This window comes from Theobroma cacao, chromosome 9 (assembly GCF_000208745.1).
Source record: "Theobroma cacao cultivar B97-61/B2 chromosome 9, Criollo_cocoa_genome_V2, whole genome shotgun sequence".
Classification (NCBI taxonomy): Eukaryota; Viridiplantae; Streptophyta; class Magnoliopsida; order Malvales; family Malvaceae; genus Theobroma; species Theobroma cacao.
In genome coordinates, this window is record NC_030858.1 from 20,398,847 (window position 1) to 20,416,031 (window position 17,185).

The window sequence follows — 17,185 nt, forward strand, 5'->3', positions numbered from 1 at the left end:
TTACAATTGAGTCCTCAATCCTTTCTTTTAAATTCCAATTTCCTTCTATCTTTCTTCCTTTACCCTTGTACAAATAAAATATCAAATTTGCACTTCACCAAAATGTCACCATAATATTTAAATATATACTTACCCACTCTTACTTTATTAAATAAAGGAACACGGGCCCCGCTTATGTCATTTTTCTTTGAAATTCTTTCATTCTTCTTCTCCTCCACTTAGATTAGCCATATAGTCCTCCTTCATGACTAATTTCAAAAATAGATAAAATATTAATATTTTAATATTATTTTATTTTAAAATTTTCCACTTCTCCTCGAGACCCAAAATGTCTCACTTTGTCCCGGTTCACTTCTAAATCACCTTTTAACTCGTTAATTTATCCTCGATAAAAGTATTATTGTTTAATTATTATTTTAAAATTATTTCCTCGCATATGGAATAATTTATTCTAAAATATTCTTTTCGCCCATCACCACTCTTTCACATTTAAATTTATGTTAATTGACCCTTTGTCTTATCGATAAGGTCGTAGTGCCTTCTATGCGAAGGTACGGGGTGTTACGGTTTGCCCCACTTAAATAGAATTCATCCCCAAATTCACGTCGGTGTCGGTTATTAATCTCACTTCGTATTTCATTTCCTTCTTCATAGAGAATTTGATTTACTCACTTCGTTTACTTTCAATTCAACTATAACACTTTACCAAGTTAGGGTCTGTAACTTACACCTTTTATCATTCTTGAATCAAAACAACAGTACCCTTCAACAATTGTTTTCTCTTACAACTAAGTTTCCAAGCATGCCTTTAACTCCATTACAAATCTTAAACATATCTCAATCTCAATGTCAAACCTTCTTCTATAAAATAATTATGACGTCATTTACATGCTCAATAGAATGTTTGCATATTTAGGAAGTTCAAGAAATCGTTAAAAGATGATATTGCCCTAATGGTACCATTAAGTCAATTAAGGCTCAAACTAATTCAAATAGGAATTTTAATGTGAAATTAAGAGTTTCACAGTCTAGGAATGATTTAAAATGGTGATTTAGAGTTCGAGGATCAATTTGGAGTCAAATCAAAATTTTCACTATCTAGAGCTAAAATGGTCATTTGCCACTTGGGGACAAAATGAGAATTTTTAGAAAAGATTTTTTGGCCCCATTTGACTTATTGGAGTATGATTTGAGTATTGGAGTATGATTTGAGGTTTAGAAGTGAAAATTTTTAATTTCGGTATAATTTGGAGTATAAAGGTAAAATGGTAATTTTGCCACCTCGGGGGTAAATCAATAAATTTTCACCCCCGACACTTGTCAAGATCAAGGAATTTTATTCATCATGAAAATGGATAAACATGAGAAATGTGTGGTGGAGAATTAAAGAATTAAAAGTCAAATATTTAAAATTTGAACCAATAAGAAAATGCCATGTGTCATGCTTTTATTATTTTATTATTTCTTTATAAAAAGGCATAAAAATCAGCCCATTTCTCCCATAGTGATCAGCCAAACCAGAAAAGAAGAGAAACCAAGGAAGAACAAACCCTAGGTGGGAAAAATCAAAGAGAAAGTGTTAGAATTCAAGGATTTGATCAAGCAAAGGTAAAATTTCTTGATTTTGACTTGTGATCTACCTTTTCCATGCATTTCTCCTCATTTTTCATGGTTAAATTACATGTTTTCATGATGAATTCATGGCTGGTTGGAATGGGTATGGAGAGAGAGTGATGTTAGATTGATTTGATTTTAAGTTATGTTAGTGTTTTTAGTTAGTTAAGCATGTTTAGAAACAAAACAACAAGAAAAGAATCCAGTTTTCCCATGAACCTTCAATGGTCGAACCCTATGTGAAGTGTAAAAGTAATGAATTGATTTTGTGATCAAGTGAATTGGCTGAAAAATTGATGAAATGATGATTTATGGTGAGAAAATGGAATAGGAAAACTTTTAGTGATAATGCACCACAATGGCCAAAATTTTCAAGAAGAATTGTGAGGGTTGTTAGGCTGAATTTTAGATTATTGAAATTTTATTTAGTGAATTGAAATATTAGAAATGAAATGGAGCAATTTGGAGTCAAATCAGACACAATTGTCATTTAATCGGGTAATAGGCCAAATTAGGTTAGCACCGCATTTAAGCGGTAGTCGAATAAGTTGCATATCATATCATGCATATACACCGAGCCTGAATTGATTTTATAATGGTCAAGCATTGATGTGGTGAATTATGTATTGTACATTGTGGATAGGTGGTGAGAAAATTACACTGGTAAAAGTACAGAGATTGTGCTTGGAAATGGGGATTAGGAGTACATCGACTCTTAGAACTGTGAGTAAACTTATTATCGTCTTAATTATCTAGAGTAGTTTTATACAATTTTGTGATTTTATAGAAAATGGGTTTAAATGGTAAATTGCTATGTTTTAGGAGAAATTGTGATTTTATAAAATGATTTTATAAATTTTCTGGAAAATTGAATACTGGTTTTGAAAATAGAGTAATTGGAGACTGCCTGTTTGTGTTATAAATTGTGTTTTAAATTATATGGCTTATAGCAATATGTGAGCATGAATGGCAAAGTCGGTATTTGTATCAAAATTATATATACTACATATTCAGCCTTGAGAGGCTAGATTGCAATAAATTGCCATGTCATGCAGATAAAGATTTTATAAATCAGGTGGTAGATAAAATAATCCATAGTCACTGCAATGGTGGGGGTTTTCGTGGACTGCCTATGAGAAAGGCATGGTAACCCAATTATATATTTACCTTCAGGGGGAGATGTTGGATGAAGTATCTCCTGAGGTAAAGATTTGCGTGCACTTCACGTGGACCACCGCGTGAGAGTGAGACTCAGCCAACACCAAGGCATGGCTAGAATTTCGAATGTAAAGACATTTAACAGCCTTGGTGATCTCGGTCAGATGCCTAGGCCAAGGCATCCCTGGAAATGATTTTGGCAGGAGCCAAGTTTTGTGAGATATATAAGCCATGTTGATTAATTGAGTAAACTGAATATTCATGTTATGAAACATATATTGGAAAAGAATATTTTAATTCGTCTCCATTTACTCGCCTTTAGATAGTTTAAATGGTGTATGTTTACTCACTGGGATTTTATAATCTTACCACCCTTATTTCCTCACATTTCAGGCTTGGAGAATTCCATAGTTAGCTGACTTTGACAAGGACCTTTATTTGGACTTGAATCGGCAAAAATTGTAGGTTTTCAGCTTCCGATACATTTTTGTTAGATGTGGGCCCATGTGTCACTGTAAAAGTAATTTTATGCTTTGGTTATTTGCTTTATAGTATATATGAATATAATTAACTTTTACGTTATAAGAATTATTTACCGATAGCTTTATAAAAATTATTTTACTAGAAAATAGTTTATTTTATTGAATATTTTTATTATATTCAAATGGTCAAATTTTCACTTCAAATGAACGTTTTAGATACTTAATTTGTTTTAAATCACTAAATATATATTTTTTGCTTATTTACTACATTTTTAGCAAGTTTTGAGATTTTCGATGAAAAATGACGAAAATGTCCCTGTGAGCCAAAAAACAATATGTTATGTTCTGATTTGGAAATGACTCGTAATCCTTCGAATTAAGATATTTGATAACTATTGCTCACCGGGGAAGTGTGAAAGTTGATACGAGAGCCTTGCGAGGTTTCGATCGGCATTCGGGGTGAAGAATGCTTGTCGAGGCTTCGCGGCGGTTGTCACGGGCTCAATGAGAGTTTCGGGTCATGACACTCAATCATACTGGTTTCGATCATAAATCATGCTTACTTATGTATACCTAATTGCCACATCTTTATTTCGATTCTTGTCAAACTTCTCGAAACTCATTCATCTTATCCCCATTTATAGCTACATAACCTTATGCCATTATAAACATGCCCCATCCACTCCTATACATATTTTCTACATCAAGGGAAGTTGAATCTTTCGATCGTTCCCTCATACCTCATGCTAATCTCGTATTTATGTAATTTACATTATATGGTAAAGCAACTCACCTATCGATCCTTAGCTTTAATTGTAAGCTCTTTCATTTACCGTCAAATTCTTTTCATTAGTTCTAATTCTTCAGGTCTCTGAATGTACTATATTATTCTAACTTAGAACCTTTCAATCATCATAGACAAGAATCAATTTTTGATGGGATCTCTTTTACTCAAGTTCTCTAATTGCTCTCTTTGCAATACTAGCACCATTTATTCTCCATCCATTGCACTATTACCTTATGAAGAGTTTAACATAACTATGATATAGTACTTCATTAATTCTGTGACACCTAGTACCCTCGTATAGAAATCAATATGACCTTATCAATGAGACAAAGGGTCAATGGATGCTGATTTAAGTGCCAAAGGATGAACACGGGTGAAAATAATATTTTAAGATAAAATATTCTGCACGCGAAGAAATAATAATAAAATAATAATATTTTTATCAAAAAAAAAATTATGAGATAAAAGGTGATTCGGATGTGAATCGGGGCAAAGTAAGATGTTTTGGAGCCCTAGAAGGTTAGTGAAAATTTTTGGAATAAAATAATATTAAAATATTAATATTTTATTCGATGTCGAAATTTTCCATGAAGGAGAAACATAAGGTCAATCTAAGTGGGGGAGAAGAAAGACGAGGAAATTTTAGAGAAAAAAATGACGTTAATGGGACCCGCATGTCTTTATTAAATAAAGCTAGTATGGGTAAGTAAATATTTAAATATTACGATGTTACCGTGTTGAATCATAAATTTGATATTTTATTGGTACAAGTGTTAAGGAAGAAAAATGAAAAGAAATTGGAATTAAAATATTGTGGGAAGATACAATTAAAAAGGGTGAAAACCTTAGAGGGTAAAACGATAATTTTTCATAAAGCTTGGTCAAAGCTTCCAAAGAAAGCTTTGACTCTCCATCCTTATCCTATGACTGGCCATTGTGTCCAAGGCACCATCTTCCTCCTTCATCTCCTCCCAACGCCATTTTTGTTCCTCCATAAAAATCAAGATTTTCATTTTCTTTTCCTTGTTTTCTTTTCTCTCTTTTTCTTTTCTTACTCCTTCCTTCTCCTAACTTCTTGGGCATCAAACCTGCAGCTTCTAACCCCAATTTCCAGCACATCTAAACCCTAGGAGAAAGAAAGAAAAATCTTTCTTCTTTTCCTTTATTTTCTATTTCTACTCCACTTTCAACAACACTTGGATTTTTTACTTCAATCTTCATTTTAAGGCTAAAAGGTATATATATTCAACCCTTGAATTTTTGAATTTATGGTTTGTAATTTTTAGACTTTATTTTCTAAGTTTCTTCTAATTTCCTTTCCTTGAAATTTGCTAAATTTGGTTGATCTTTATACCTTAAGCACCAAGGTAAAGAAACTTCAAACTTGAACAATTAGTATAATGGGTTTGTGAATTAAACTCGAATTCTAGGTTAAAAGTTGGGTTAGAGTGTAGATTGTGTAGTGTATATTTATTAAAATTATTAAATTCAAATTATGACTTGATGGAGGTTGTTATGGCTTATTGGTAAATATAGGTTTTAACGGCATTTTGGGACTACGTGGATTAAGACTTTGTGGGCACTAGTTTTGTAAGGTGGTATTAAGGTGAGTGAACTTGCATTAAAATGTTTTGGAATAAATGATTATATACTTGATTGAACCACTTGAGATATTTTATTGTTTTTCTTTACAATTTGAGTGGGAACAAGCCCTTGATGAAACGTTTTATGTTGTGAATGTGTAATATGATGAATCCTTGTGCTCCTCTATTATGTTGATATATATGTCGTGTATTGATATTTAATATTGTGTGATAATTATAACCGTGCATGTGCGGTGTGGGAGTGCACATGCCGGTGATGATGGGGTGCAAGAGTGTGAATGATGATATTGCCTATGTGCGATATAGGGGTGCACATGATGGCATTAGTTGTGCACGATATGGGGGGTGCACACGATGACTCCGGCTATGTGCAGTGTGGGAGTGCACATGAGTTGGGTGAGGCGATGGTGGTATATGTGTTTATAAATAACTATATATATATATATTTATTTATTTACTATATAGCGAGGTTTGGAATTAATATGTGATTGCATTGACTGTTGAAACTTGATTATTGTCAAATGTGTTTAATCTTATTTTCGTTGCAACAGGATTGGATTTTTATAGTAGTGAAAATTCTTCTAATTTCATTTACCTAAAAATTTCACTGCAGTGAGAATGCCTTTTCGCTGCAGCGAGAAGCTCTTGGGTGGATGGCCTTAACCCTTGCTCTGGATTTCACTGCAGCGAGAAACTCTCGAGTGGTTGGTTCAAAATTTTTCTTGAATTTTATTGTAGCAAGATTTGCTCTGCTATGCTTGCCTTGCTTAAACTTCCTAAATGTTTTAAAATGAGTTGAAAAATATCACGGCATCGAGTTTTGTTCATAATATACAAAATTACATTATTTTTAAACAAGTGCATCATGTTTTCGAAAAGCTCTCTGTATCATTTGCTTGTTCCCTTCCTATGTTCACTCACTGGGTTTATACTCATCCTTTTCAACTTCATGTTTTAGTTTTCAGGTTCGAAGATAGTTGGATCTTAGGTAGAGGTGCTTCCTACTGTTCATCTTATGGTAGGTTTACCAGAACACTCCATGATAGTATCCACGCTAAAGTCACTCCGCTGATAGTCAAGGTCTTTTATATGTATGGTTATTTAAATGTAACTCATGAGATTTGTTGTAAACACTATATGTTTGGTTTGCATGATAATGTTGCCACGGGTTGGAAAATGGTAATATTATTTTGTGAATGATATTCTTCTGTTGCCATGATTTATTTTCGAAAGGAAATTATTTTTAAAAACAATGAATTAAGAACCTTAGAGGTAAAAGAGGGACAGGTGGTCTAATAAACAAGTTTTCATGGAAAGGCTTGCTTGGGCCCAGTGGGCCACACTTATTGGGTCCTTGTGCCGGTCATGACCCGGGAATTGGGCTGTGACAAATTCTTACATCTTAATCATGTTAATCCATCTTGTATGGCCTAACCACACTATAGATTCCATTTCTTGATATTCTTTCTTTAACTATTACTTCAAAATTTCCCTATATCACATAGCTTAATTTCTAAAGGGGTCTCTTATTATTATATCATCTATACAACTCATCAAACATATTGAGTTCAAATCTCAAATTACTAAGAATAATTCTTCACTTTAGTTGGTCACATAATCATCTCCACAAATACGTATGTACACACATTTAACTGTCAACATTCACCACTATGTGTAGGAACCCTTGTGTTAAACGTGTTCGGATTAAATTCCCTTCATTCATTCCAATCCACAGCCAAAATTTGATATCATATTCTTATAACACATGATTCCCTTTTTGCTTTTCTTATTTACCTTTTCATCTCTATAGATCACATTTCATCTATGAACATTAGGGTATAATCAATTTCATTCGTATATATAAGTTTCCTTACACCATGTATCCTTTTACATCACAATGTCTTCAATCATATCTCCATTTATCGGGATGTCAACGAGGTACCTTACCCGGTTACACCGAGTTAGGGTACTCCATAAACAGGTTCGAGTAGGGTTTGGGTAGTGATTTCACTATCTGAATCGAATTTGGGTAGGGTTCGGGTACCACCCCTTGGCTACCCGTTACCCGAACTCGATTACTATTTATAAATATTTTATTATTTTTTTAATAATTAAATTAAAAAATTACAATTTTTACCAACTTTACAAGCAATTTTTTTTTGTTAAAAACTAACAAATATATGAAAAGTATGGTTATTCTAATTATTAATATGATGACATTAATACATTTAAATTAAAAAATTATTAGATTGTTAATTATGTTTAAATAATTTGAATATTATATCACATTATAAAGGAATATAATTACTATTATATATATACTTTTAATATAAATATATATACTATCTATTTTGTGTTAACATTACAAAAATTATGACTTATAAAATTATTAATTATAATATATATGCCATTATTTATATAATCTTATAATATATATACTTAAAGAAAGCTTTTGAGATTAAAATAGTTTTAGAACCTAAATATTTTTTTTAATTTCATGAAATTAAGAACAAATCCTTATAATTAATTAAATTAATTCATGAACTATTATTATTAATTAACTTGTAATGTCTTTTAATGTATATAGTTTATATATTGTGTTAATTTATAAGAAATATAATTACTATTTTATATATTAAAATATTTTTTATGTATACGAGTGTGTGCATATATATATATGTACTTTAAATATAAATATATTTACTTTTTATTTTGTATTACCATTGCAAAAACTATAACTCATAAAATTATTAATTACAGTATATACACATTTGTTTATATAAACTTATAACATATAAATCTAAAGGGAAGTTATGAGATTAGAAAAGTTGATTGGGAAATTGGGTACCCATGAAGAAGATTTTAATAATTGTTTTATTTAATCGGGGTATTTAAACGGGGTTAGGGTAATTATAGGGTAGTGGAAATGTATTAGGGTTAGGGTTAGGGTAGTAATTTGTAAATTATTCGGGTAGTTAATAGGGTTATGGTATTTGAATTTTAATAGGGTTAGGGTTCGGGTACCTTAAAATTAACGGGTACCCTACCCGTTGACATCCCTATCCATTGCCAATTATCATTTTAGTCAAATTACAATACGGTATCCGTTTATGCTTTACCATCTTATTGATCCTTCAAAATTCATTTTTACTTGATCATTGCATCTTATGCGATACCAAAATTCCCAAAAGTCATCCTCGTTTCCTAATTATCTTTTGTACTATTCCTTTATACCAATGTAATATCATTCCCCTTGAACCATCATACGCTTAGTACTTATAATTGCTAGACGTGAAACAAGACTCTACTTAAGTATTTCTCAATGTTATTGCAAGTATCCACTTTCAAACTTACATCTTCCATTTGTAACTACACATTTAATGCTTGTTTTCACAAGACTCATAGCGGATCCCTCTTGAGTATTTCCTTGTAATTACCCGCCTTAAGTTTATGTCTCACATCATGTGACCACATAACCTATGATTTAGCCATTAGGCTCCTTGGCAATTCCACATACCACATTGCCTTATCAAGCATATAAAATATACCAAAGTAATACTAACCATCATTATTGCCACATATAATTTGGTACGTCCTTCTCAAAACTTGTATGCATTTCCAAACACTTAAAATTACTTATTTCTTCATTAGTCCTTCAAGCACATTCAATCCAAAAGCATGCACTTATCCTCCAAGTTATTTGAATGTATTCTCATCTATTCATGCCTCAATTTATATTCATAGGTTTCTAGTATGCCACATAATTGGCCTTGTCTTGTTACAAATCTTTTTCTTTCAACTCTATCCAAATAAAATTTGCAAATCCTCATAGCGATACTATAAATTAGCTCATTTGTTATGCCAACCTTAAAATCCTTCATTCACAATTTCCTCACTTGGTTTTGGCATCCCTTTATTTCTTAAGATTCGTCTTTAGTCAACTTAATGTTCCTTTTAATTCTTCACATCGTAGCTTATCTCAATAACTTTCCAACTTATCTTTTACTTACATGCCCATGTATAAGGCAATAAAGAAACTTTTCAATTCATATAACATTCTCCCAACACTTAAAACTCCAATTAACAGAGCTCAATATTAAAGCCAATGATTATAGTTTAGCTTGTAGAGCCATCATCACATCACTCACAATTTACTCATGCTTTTTAGTCATGAGGTATCCCTAGCGCTATAGCGTCGTGGCTACTGGAAATTTCTTCCATAAGGAAGTTCTTCCACCTTTAAAGTTACTACGTCAATCCTTATCAACCATGTGGCCTTCCTCTAAGCCTATACCATCATTTTCGTATGCATGTGTATCTTTTCTTTTGCTTATCATATGTACTAGGCCAAGTCAATAATTTTAAACTCATGTTACCCCTTAATATTTGTCATCATTCAAATAAGTTCCACCTCAAGATATCCTTTCCCTGTTGTGCAATGATCTTACGATGTCCACAACACTACTCACTTACTTATTTGCCATTTATAGTATCCCACAATTCTTTAATATTCACAACTAATTGTCTTGTAACTCACATAATTTACTGAATTTCAACTTTAAAGTTGCCATGAAGATAGTCCATCTTAGTCAACACCTCATGTTCACATTACTTTTCAAAGATCCATCTTCCTTATTTTCAAGCTACTTCCATTAGTATTTGTTGCGTCAATTATCATTCTATGATATCATGGCACCATGTGCCTCCATTCTACCATCAATCATATTCCACAAGAAATAATTAGAAGACTTACACAATTTTACCGATGCTAATCCCATTCAACAATGCATGACAAATTTCAAACACTCAACCAAATCACTAAATTAACTAATAATTAATTTGTTCAAACCACATGAAAATTTAACCATATCTTAAATTCTCTAAACACATAAATTACAACCATAATTCAGTTCAACTACATCGTCATAATCTTATAATTCTACTAATTTCCTTTAGCCCATATGATTTCAAGAGAATCACTACTGTCTGAGCTCGTACTCATCGACGAATCATCATCCAAGTCAGCCTCACCCTCTTGAGAATCATCCTCATCCGTATCATTCATACCTTGCTATTTCCTCACATAATCCTCCCTACTAGTAGGGGCAACACCTCTTCCACAACCAAGAGGAAAATCCCGAACAGCGGATACCTTCCTTGGACGATAATTTCCAATGGTTACTTTTTCCACTTTCTCCTTATTCTTTTCTCTTAGATCAATTCCATTATGTTCCATCCTTTTAAGGTTTCTCCAACTCTTAAATATGATTTCACCGCCCAGGGGAACCCATCCAATAGGAAGTCCGGTCAGGTTACTTGTTACGCTTTCACTCTCTAGCACATAACGACTTTGAGCAATGGAATCCATTGATCCCTCTTTAGCATTAAGGGAATCTTTCCTTTTCTTCCCACTGCTACTTATGTTGTGTCGTAGGGGCACCTCAAAAACCAATACACAAACATGCATTAATTCTTGACCTCTTACATACTAAGACAAAGGTAGGCTTCCAGATGAATAAGAGTTTATGCAGCCTTATTCCCTTGATTAGTGTTGCTCACACATAATCCAAGGACAGGACTCTACACTAACTCTAACAACTTTGCTGACGGACACAGAAAATTCTAGGACTTAACTAAACCTAGGGCTCTGATACCAACTCTGTAACAACTGCTCCTCAATCTCTACCGACGTCCGAGACTTCTGGGAGAACCCGCCAAGTCCCGAACAAGCCTTATTAGAACTCTCGTTAATTCATTATACTCGATCACCCATCTACGTTAATGCTTTAAACTATATAACTCTTGTGACATGAATTGAACAATACACATAATTAATCAACTTGATTTTTACTCCATATGATTTTAAGCAATTACATCAAAGTCCTTAATATTCAACCATACATTCACATTGACACTAATTATAAACACGCTATGTTATAAATCACACTATCCCGATGTGACATTCGACCTACTCTCGATGCTCTTGGTTTGTCAAAACTATTTTCAAAACCAAATCGGGGTTTCCAAGTCTTTCACATAAACCATTTGTTAACAAGGTTCGACAACCTTTCAAATTGCTTTTCACGTAAAAAAGAATGGTGTATTCTTTTATACGAAGATCGGACTAAAACCAGTGCTTAAAACTTGCATTTTAAATCATTTAACAAACGCATTTAACTATGCATATCACACAAAAATACAAGACACAGATTTTGATGCAAACATTGTAAAAGGGCTTGTTTCTCGGTTTCCAAAACACTTTACACATATAGCTTATCTATAAATATATCCAAAACAACTTTCAAAACAACTTGCATCCACAATTTCCTATGGTTTTTACCAGCTTATGCTTTCCACAATAGCAATATATAAATCATTGTAAATCCATTTTTAAGATTACCTATCAAGGCTAACAGCTCATGCTATCCACATTTGCGTTTAAGAAAATCGGCAACGTTTATTAACATAAATCCATATATAGTATGGACATTTTGAAATAGGCACCCCCTACTCACCTTACAATTGCGGGATACTACGTCGTTATCGATTCTGGTGCATCTCTAGCTAATGTTACTTGCCAGTCAATCGTTACCACCTTCGGTAAGCCACCACAGCTAACCTTCCCCACTTGTACACTTCTTAACAGCAAGTTAACACAATATATTTAGCTAATGTCACCGCAATATCATTCATATGTGCTACCCCATGTACCACTAGTTATATTTACATGCTGCCACTGAGCACAACATCAATTTTTCATTCATAAACACTAACATTCTTTACCTTTTAAGCCTTTCACAACAACACATGTCCACACATTTCATTTCTCAAGCTTTCAACTAACACAATGGCTTTTTAACCGTACCCAAGGCATCACATAAACACTACACATTGCATGCCTTACCTTTGTGGTGAATTTGATATTGCATGCAACCTCAATGTTCTTCCAATGTTCCTCTCACCAAGCTGCCAACATTTTGCACAATTATTTCCTCACAATATTTAACCAACCGTAGGCCTCAAATTATAGTGTTAAGCTTACCACTTTTTTTTCACCTTGAATCCATCATGCATCCATGGTTTTGGATAGCTTGCATGTCACCAAATTTTCCCCAATCAAGCCGATCTTTGCTGCCACAAGACATTTCTCTTAGTCACTAACTCATTTTCATGAATTACTTAGGCTAAAACCAAAAATCCTTACCTTATCTCTCTTGTATCTTGAAACCGAGCTTTACACCTCCATCAACCCTCCACAGCTTCTCTCTTGCGTATTTAAGACTCCTTGGGTGATGACTTAGCACAAATCTACAAGATCAGGGAGGAAACCTCACGGTTCCTCTTGATTGTGTGCAAAATCGAGCTTTCCTTCCTTTCTCTCTTTTCTTTCTTTTTTTTTCCTCTTCGGTGGAACCTCTCAAAACTTTCTTTCCTCTCTTTTCTTCTCTAAATGGTTAGCCCTCAAGTCTCACAAAAATCCTCTTCACTTTTCTCTTTCACTCTTGCAACTTACTATTTATATGGCCACCCATTAAAACCAATCACATTTCATTCAAAAATTTTCCTTTGTTTCCATTTGGCCACCCTCATGAACCAATCAAAACACATGCATTCTTATTCTTCTTATTTCATTTGGCCACTTTGCCATCCAATGGTGCTTCATGCACCAATTTCCTTCCTTGTGCATTGGCCCAAAATCTATCCTCATTCTCTCTCCATCTGCCACCTCACTCTCTCATTCTCTCTTTCTTCATTTCCTTATTCCATGCACCACCTTATTCCTCCAATCACATTTCATGCACACACTTTACCTTATATTTTATTTGGTCATTCATTAAATTATTTAAGTCACATGCACCCTACATCTTTCTTTCCTTATTTAGCCACCTATTGCACCAATCTCATTACATGCCAATAGATTTAAGCTTATTTTTCTTTTTACTTCACGTGGTGAGGGTCCCACATGTTCCCCACTAACTTCCTCCTTTTTGCATCTATAGTTTGCATATAATAGTGAATTTACATGCACATCTCATTATCCCACATAATTTTACTTCCTTGGTTAGTTAATGTCTATTTAGTTTCAAATATTGTAATTGCACATAAGTCCTCAACTTTTCCTTATTTACCATTCAACCCGTCATACTTTTCATCCATTACAATTGGGTCCTCAATCCTTTCTTTTAAATTTCAATTTCCTTCTATCTTTCTTTCTTTACCCTTGCACAAATAAAATATCAAATTTGCACTTCACCAAAATGTCACCATAATATTTAAATATATACTTACTCGCTCTTACTTTATTAAATAAAGGCACACGAGCCCCGCTTATGTAGTTTTTCTTCGAAATTCTTTCGTTCTTCTTCTCCCTCACTTAGATTAGCCATATATTCCTCCTTCATGACTAATTTCAATAAAAGACAAAATATTAATATTTTAATATTATTTTATTATTAAAATATTATTTTCTTTTAAAATTTTCCACTTGTCTCCTCGGGACCCAAAATGTCTCACTTTGTCTCGGTTCACTTCTGAATCGCCTTTTAACTCTCTAATTCATCCTCGATAAAAGTATTATTATTTAATTATTATTTTATTATTATTTCCTCATGTATGGAATATTTTATTCTAAAATATTCCTTTCGCCTGTCACTACTCTTTCACAGTTAAATTTACGTTAATTGACCCTTCATCTTGTCGATAAGATCGTAGTGGCTTTTATACGCGGGTACGGAGTGTTACATGGATCAGCTAGGTAATCAATTGTACTTCATCTTTTCTTCATTTCTTGATTGCTGAAAGTCTGTGAGGTATTCTAAAGGGTGGTTGTAAGTTCTAACTTAGCCTAAGAAAAGTTAGTTTTGGGTTTTGCTTGAGCCTGGGAAAAACCATTGTTAAAGGTTGTGGATGAGCTTATGAAAAGCTATTGTAAAAGCTTGGTGAAAGCTTGGAAATTTCACTAACTTTAGTGAATTGGTTTGAAAATCCTTGATTGGGAGATCAAGGTAGTGGATGTAAGTCAAGGAAACCAAACCACTATAAATCATTATGTTTTGTCTACTTTCTTTTATTTTCTTTTTACTCTTAACACTTAAATCATTCCTCCAACTAGCTTTAAACTTCCATTTTCAAATTCCCTTAATCAGCTCTTTACTTGGAAAGAATTTAGGTATTACCTGGAAAGTGCTATTCACCCTCGTCCAGCATGTTCTTTGAGACCAACAAGTGAAATCAGAGCCTAACCTAATTTTTAAGGCTTAACATCCTTAAGGAAGATCCAAATGGCTCTACAAAAATCTGTTGTTGCTGAGGTTCCTTATTAGATGTCACGACCCAATTTTTAGGCCATGACCGACGCATGGGCCCAATGGACGTAGCCCATTAAGCCCAAGCAAGCCTATTTATATGACCTATTCATCATTCCATCAAAAGTTGCTAAAGTCACATTTCATAATTCTAATTAAAAATAATGCTAACCATTACCAATTCATAGTGGCATTACCAATCAAAATATACATATATCGTCTAAAACATACATCTTAATAATGTACATCGAGTTTGTCTATACACAACAAGAGGGATACTCGACTTCCAGCAAAGAGACCCGAGTGAAAGCACAGCTATTGAATGCTGAGATACCTACCAAGGAGACGAATCTACGAGGACACCTCGACCTAGTTACCGACTGCCTCCTAATCTAAAAACATGAAGCTGAAAACAGTGAGTATAAACCTAGTGAGTGAACAAAGGAAGGGAACAAGCAAACTATCACGACCCAAATTTTCGGGCCATAACTGGCGCAAGGGCCCAATAAACGTAGTCTATTAAGCCCAAGCAAGCCTATCGATTTATCCTACTCATCATTTCATCATATATCGCTAAGTCATATTTCATACTTTTGAATCAAAATAGTGATATACACTGCCAACTCGTACTGGCATTACTCCTTAAAAATTTACATACAATGTCTACAACATGTATTCTAATAATTTACATTAAGTTTGTCTATACAAAATAAAATAACACTTGACTTTCAGCGGAGGGACTCGGATGAATGTACAGCTACTGAATGTCGAGACACCTACCAAAAGATGGACACAGGTCTATAAGGACAGCTCGTCCTAGTTACCGGCTGCCTCATGATCTAAAAACATGAATTTGAAAATGGTGAGTATAAACCCAGTGAGTGAACAAGGAAGGGAACAAGCATACCATAAGGAATCTTTAATGAAATCATGATGCATTCTTTTTCAAAACAATGCAATTTGTTTCTATTCTTATTAAAAACTCCTCACCAAGCCCTTAAATGATTAATCATTTGAAAATCAAGGACCCATACATAACAAACCATTTGAAGAATGAAAACTTCAATATTACACAAGCAAGTCAAATACGATAACGAATCTTCACTACAGCGGAAAGGCATTCTTGCTGTAGCTACGTTGCAGCGAGAATGAATTTTTGTTGCAGCGACGTTGGAATTTAGTTATTAACCGAACGAGTGTTTCTCAACTGGCCGAGGATTTCTTACTAAACCTCCTCATTTTAAAATTAACTCATTTAATCCTTAATGTTGGAAGTCCATGCTCTGATATGGTAGCAAAGAAATGAAAGATAGGACAGCAATTGACCAAGATAGGAGACCAAAACAGAAAGTTTTTCGCTGCAGCGAGATTCTTTCTCGCTGCGACGAAATTATAACCCAGAAACAGAAGGTTTCTCACTGCAGCGAGATTCTTTCTTGCTGCAGTGAAATTTCTACCCAGAAATAGAAAGTTTCTCGCTGCAGCGAGAATGTATTTCGCTGCAGCGAGAAGTTACAGTGTCATTCTCTTGCAGCGAAAATGCATCCTCGCTGCAGCGAGTTTTTGGCCAGCCTACCCTTTCAAAACCAGAGAGTTTCTCGTTACAGGCCCCACATCGCGCACAAGCAATATCATCATCCACACTCCCGCACCCGTCATCACCGGCATGTGCTCCCCCACATCGCGCATATGCTCAGTTTTAATTACAAATAATATTACCATCAATACATATCATATATATTTAGATATATATATATATATATATATCAACATAACACAGGGCACATGGATTCATCACAGTCGCATTCCACAACGCAAAACGTTTCATTAAAAGCTTGTTCCCATGCATATTTTAGAGAAAGACAGATAAAATATTTCAATGGATTTAATCAAACACATATGCCCTAATCCCAAAACATTTTAATGCAAGTTCACTCACCTTGGTGGGTTTGTAATTGAATTTCTTTTCAAAATTCTTCCAAGCTATTATAGAAGCTCCCTCTTTCTCTCTCTAAAACACCTAACTAGTGAGAAGAAGTATGGAAGTAAGACTTTTCAAGAGTTTTAAAGTGAGAGAGTGAAAGAGAACAAAAGGTTCTATGAAAAAGTTCACAAAAGTATGAAAATTGGATCTAACTTGAGAGAAGTTATGGAGGTTTCATAACAAGCTTCCATGGAGGGTGAAAGAAATGTGAGATGGGAGGAAGAAGAAAAAGAAGCTGCTGGAAAAAAATG